The sequence below is a fragment of the Narcine bancroftii genome, chromosome 2 (assembly GCF_036971445.1).
Source record: "Narcine bancroftii isolate sNarBan1 chromosome 2, sNarBan1.hap1, whole genome shotgun sequence".
NCBI classification, from domain to species: domain Eukaryota; kingdom Metazoa; phylum Chordata; class Chondrichthyes; order Torpediniformes; family Narcinidae; genus Narcine; species Narcine bancroftii.
Window position 1 is genome coordinate 190,972,981 of NC_091470.1, and position 5,981 is coordinate 190,978,961.

General features: G+C 52.1%; 1 pseudogene; it reads right to left on the reverse strand.

Annotated features, from left to right (window-relative positions):
• Positions 1-3,472: 3,472 nt before the first annotated feature.
• On the reverse strand, positions 3,473-5,345 carry LOC138754842 (heat shock cognate 71 kDa protein-like; annotated as a pseudogene).
• Positions 5,346-5,981: the final 636 nt, after the last annotated feature.

A 5,981-nucleotide genomic window follows, 5' to 3' on the forward strand; every position in this document is an offset into this window, starting at 1 on the left:
GGTGAGCCCAATTGTGGACCGAATCAAAAACTTGCCTCCTCCATGCAGCCAGAATGATGGGGCTGTGGTGCTCTGAGGAGCTGAAGGAAATCACTGCTACCACACAGATGGTTGTTAATGATGGTTTTATTCAAATTCAGTGCACCCCTTTAAGGGCAGCATGAGCTCAGTCACCTGGTGCATCATGACATCATAATCGCTACCCAGGGCATGTGCTGGAAGGGAGGCTGGAGTCCAGAAGAAACCCGACCATGCCATCTCCTAATGGCTGCCCTGCCACGTGGTGATACAAGCGGGGCCGGTTTGCTATTAGGCTGTATGCCGCCACACAACCCCCCCCTCCAAGAACCAGCTATGCGTCCTGTCACTTGGGCGGCCAGCCCCACCGCTTGGGCACGGCCGCCTGGACTGGTTGAGATGTCTAGGTGGGCAGCTTTCAAGCGGTCCACAGTAATCAATTCCTCCCTGCCCCCATGTCCAAAGTAAAAGTTCCACCCAACTGCCGGAGAACCATATACGGCCCCTCGTAAGGCTGCTGCAGTGGTGCTATCTGTGGTCCCCTTCTGACAAAGACGAATTGCGCCACATTGAGTGCTTTGGGCTGATGAGATGGTCAGGTGATGTGGTGCAACTGGGGCAGTAGGGTCAGGCTGCCCAGGTGCTTACAGGGGTCGGCGAGCTGTTTACCTTCACTATGGGTGGCCTTCACTTGTGGGCCAAAGAATTCTCTTGGCGGGGAGAGTAGTGTGCCGTAGACCATTTCAGGTGACGAGGGTTGCAGATCCTCCTTGGGCGCTGTTCTGATTCAGAGGAGGACCCAGGGCAACTCGTCCACCCAGTCAGGGCCGGAAAACCTGGCCATCAGGGCGGACTTTAAGTGGCAATGGAACCTCTCTATCAACCCGTTAGACTGCAGGTGGTAGGCTGTGTGGTGCAGTGTCACCCCTAAGAGCCTCACCAGCTGTGACCATAGCCTAAATTGATCACCCCATCACTTGTAATATGCGCCAGCATGCCAAAACCAGCGATCCATTGGCCTACCAAGGCTCTAGCACACATCGCTGCCAATGCATCATGGACCGGGATGGCTTCTGGCCACCTGGTAGCTCTGTCCACTATGGTGAATAGGTACCGCGACTCCCTGGCATCGTTCAGCCATCTGTACTCTCCACAGGGCCACCAACATCCCAATTACTTCGGGACCATGTGTAGTGCGCCGACCAAGCGCTGTTTGATTGGAAAACGATGCTCATCTCCTGGAGTCTTGAGAATTGCTCCTTGGCTTGTTTCAGTTTCTCTTGCAGCAGCCATCTAACACTGGTGTGGATTGGGGGTCCTTGTGTGGAGACATGATGGAATACTCAGTGTCAGGGTGAGGCAATGTTAAAGCCAGGCTCCAGGATGGCAGGGAACTCGCTGAGGATCCCAGCTAGTTAGTCTTCAGCAACAGCGACTGTGGTGATCTCCGACCTGACATTGCAGACAGGTGCACCGAGCAGAAGGTGCAGGCATTGAGCAGCCTCCTGCCCCTCACGTCCACCAGCAGGCTGTGAGCCCTTAGGAAGTCAGCCCCCAACATCATCGGGCTCACAGAGGCCAGGACGAATTTACTCCAAGTGAACCTCTCTTCCCTGATCTGTATCTGTGCCCTACGAGTGCCAAAGGTTTTGAATGTAGAGTCATTGACAGCCTGCAGGTATGGACCAGGGGTTTGAGTCCGTGTTTCCAGCGCTGTGGGTGGGGGGGGGGGAAGATAGGAAAGAACGCTCAGCTCAGCCCGTGTCAACTAGGAACCAGCGGCCTGTGGATCTGTCTTACATGTAGAGGAGACTGTTTACGAGGTCAACCATCGCAGCCATCAATACTGGTTGGCCTGGCCATTTCCCTGATAATCGCAGGACTGGCGGCACTTGCAGGCTTTAGCCCCCCAGTGCTGATGGTGGAAGCACTATGATGACTGGGCTTCTTCAGGCTTGCCCTTGGGGGAAATCTTGCTGATGATGGGGCGCTGGCTTGGAGACCTGGCTGAGTGCTGCCTCATTCTCCTGCTTAGCTCACCAGAGGGCATCTCCCCGGGTTGCTGCCTTGCAGGGGTCGAAGAAGTCCTCTTCAGACAGATGGAGCCGAATGTCCTCTGGCATCTGTTCTAGAAAGATCTGTTTGAAGTGGAAACATGGCTCGTGATCCTCTGCCAGGGCCAGCATCTCGTCCATGAGGGCTGAGGTCCCCCAACCTATCTAGATTTAAGAGTCTGGATGCATACTGCTGGGGTGAGAGACCAAACTTCCCCAGGAGCAGATTCTTGAGGGCTGTGTACTTTTTGGTCACTGGTGGCCGATGGATTACATTGTCCACCCTCACTGCTGTGTCCTGATCGAGGGCACCCACGACATGGTAAAACTTGGTAGTACCAGTCATGATATTGCAGAGGTGGAATTGTGCCTCCGCTTGGCTGAACCGTGTCCGTGGGCGATGTGGCCAGAAAAGGGGATGTTTGAGGGCTACAGCGCTAACCTCTGCCGTCTCCATCATTGGTTGGGTCCAGAAGGTGATCTGGGCCTGTTGGGATCACCAAAGTGGCACTCTGCAGAGCTGAAGTAAATCACTGCTGCCTCACCCATGGATGTTAACGACTGTTTTTAATTCAAATTCAGCACGCCCCTTTAAGGGCAGCATGAGCTCAGTCATCTGGTGCATTGTGACATCATAATCGCTGCCCAGGGTATGTTTTGGAAAGGATACTGGAGTCAAGAAGAAACCCCTGACGACGCCAGCTCCTAATGGGTGTTCCGCCATGTGGCAATACAAACGGGGCTGGTTCGCCATTAGGCTGTGCGCCACCACAAGTTTACAGTTCTTTTATATGTTTACACTGTAGTTTAGTTTTGCATCTAATTAGTACTAATTCTGCCGCATCCACAGGAAAGAGGAATCTTAGGGTTTTATGTGATGTCATGAACGTACTCTGACAATAAATCCGGAATCTGGTCCTGGCCCATTGACTATTAGGTAGCAACTGAAAAAAATCAATTTCCCCCATTAATTTTTTTTGTCTGAAGCCAAGTCTTCTCATCAGCAGCCCTCCAATTCCACCAATCACATGCACAGCTGGGACAATTTACAATCCCCTACTCTACTAAAGAAACATATTGTTGAGGAGAGCAGATGAGGAGGAAATTGATGTGTGGAATGCAGTTTAAACGGAACTGAGGTTTGGCAAGATACCGGTCCAAGGAGACCAAGAATGCAGACAGAACAATCTCAACAAAGTTTTATTTTCCCAACTTCATTAAAAATTTACAGGACAGATCAAGGAGTGTAAAATAATTGAGAAACTGTACAAACGTGATGTTACGAATTGGTAGAACAGAGTGAAACATTTACATTCCACTAAAAGTATCAGCACAAAGAGCAGAACAAAGTCCAATGTGCACGTTGTCTACACAATAAACCACAGTTACTTCACAGTATATTAATCCACCTCCTCAATGGTAGGCCCCGAGGAAGTCACACTTCCAGCCTGTGCTCGACAAGACTCCCCTGGGGCTGCCCCTTGGTACAGTTTGGCAAGAATATGATTACAAACCTTTTCCAGCTCTTTCTGCTGGTGCTCAGATTCTTCCTTCTCTGCCATCTGATTCCTCTCCAGCCACGATATTGTCCGGTTGCACGAGTCAATTACCTTCTTCTTGTCTTCTTCACTGACCTTACTTGCCTACTTCTCATCCTCCACGGTGCTCTTCATGCTGAAGGCGTACGACTCCAGGGAGTTCTTGGCTGCAACTTTCTACCGCTGCATTTCATCCTCATTCTTGTACTTCTCTGCATCCTGCACCATTCTGTCAATTTCTTCCTTACTCAGCCTGCCCTTGTCATCGCTGATGGTGATCTTGTTTGTTTTCCCAGTGCTCTTGTCAACAGCAGAAACATTGAGGATGCCATTGGTGTCGATGTCAAAGGTCACCTCGATCTGCGGAACGCCATGAGGGGCAGGAGGGATGTCACTCAACTCAAATTTGCCCAAAAGGTTGTTGTCTTTGGTCATCGCTCTCTCACCCTCATACACCTGAATGAGGACACCAGGCTGGTTGTCAGAGTATGTGCTGAAGCTCTGTGTCTGCTTGGTGGGGATGGTGGTGTTCCTCTTGATGAGTGCTGTCATGATACCACTGGCTGTTTCCAGACCCAATGACAGAGCAGCAACATCCAGGAAAAGCAGATCCTGAATGTTGTCTGACTTATCCCCCATCAGAATAGCTGCTTGGACAGCTGCCCCGTAAGCCACTGCCTTGTCGGGGTTGATGCTCTTATTCAGCTCCCTGCCGTTGAAGAAATCTTGCAGTGGCTTCTGGATCTTGGGGATTCAGGTGGAACCCCTGACCAGGACAATTTCCTTGATCTGGGATTTGTCCAATTTGGCATCTCTTAGGGCTTTCTCCACTGGTTCCAGAGTGCCTCTGAACAGGTTAGAGTTCAGTTCCTCAAAATGAGCCCGGTGATCGAGATGTAAAAGTCAATGCTCTCAAACAGAGAGTCAATCTCAATACTGGCTTGGCTGCTGGAAGACAGGGTTCTCTTTGCCCTCTCACAAGCTGTCCGCTTGTTCTGGTTGATGTCCTTCTTGTATTTCTGCTTGAACTCTTCAATGAAGTGACTGATCATGCAGTTGTCAAAGTCCTCTCCTCCCAGGTGGGTGTCACCTGCCGTGGATTTCACTTCAAAGATCCCATCATCGATGGAGAGAATGGACACGTCAAAGGTTCCACCACCCAGGTCAAAGATGAGAACATTGCACTCACCCTTGCCCCTCTTGTCCAGCCCGTAGGCAATGGCGGCTGCGGTTGGTTCATTAATGACACACAGGACATTGAGGCCAGCTATCACACCAGCATTTTGGTCACCTGGCATCGGGACTCGTTGAAGTAAGCAGGTACCATGATAACAGCATTGGTGACACTGGGGCCCAGGTAAGCCTCAGCGATCTCCTTCGTCTTGGTCAGCACCATTGAGGAAATTTCCTCTGGGTAAAAGGTTTTCTTTTCCCCTTTGTACTCCACCCTCACCTTGGGCTTCCCCGCATCACTCAGCACCTGGAAGGGCCAGTGCTTCATTGTCAGTCTGGACCATGGGGTCATCAAATCTCCTGTCGATGAGCCTCTTGGCATCAAAGACTGTGTTGGCCGGGTTCATGGCCTCTCGGTGTCGTTGAAGGCCACGTAGCTGGGGGTGGTGCAGTTCCCCTGGTCATTGGCGATGATCTCCACCTTGCCATGCTGGAAGATGCCCACACAGGAGTAGGTGGTGCCCAGGTCAATGCCAATGGCCATTCCCTTGGATGCAGGCATCTCTGTCCTTTCACTCACGTCGCTGAAGGGTTTTCTTTGTAGTCACAGGCGATACCGCTACTTGTAGCTGGTACCACTGATGGCCTCTGCTCCTTTTATACACAACTCCTTGGCAAGGGCGGCACTCCAGGCTTAAATGATTACTGCCTCGACCAATAAGAGCGGGGTCTGTGACTCTCTGTGGAAGCTCCGAGAAACTTCCAGGGCGTGACCAATGACGACTCGGCGGCGGCGGCAGTTCGAGAGCCTTCTGTAAAATGCGGTGATGGACGGCGGCAGCAGCCAATGAGCATTCCGTAGGCTGTGGCTTGTCGCAGGGAGGTGGGTGAGGACTTGGGAGAGCAGCCAATGGCAGAAGAGCACAGCGCCTCGCCGAGGATGACGGACGGCGAGCGGAGCCAATAGGAGCGTGCGTGGGCCAGGTTCCATCGAAAGGTTGGCCCAAGCTTCTGGAAGTGGTGGCCGGGATGAAGCTCGTGGAATGGTTGAGAAAGGTGGGAGGAGGCCGTGAAGGGCTGCGGCCGGGATCCCAGACTCGGGAAAGCAGCTCCTGGAGCCGGATGTGGCCCTTATTCTCTCAGTCTTGGCGAAGCCATGGTTTTTAGAGGCTCCTTTGTGAGGAGTCGTCGTTCGGCT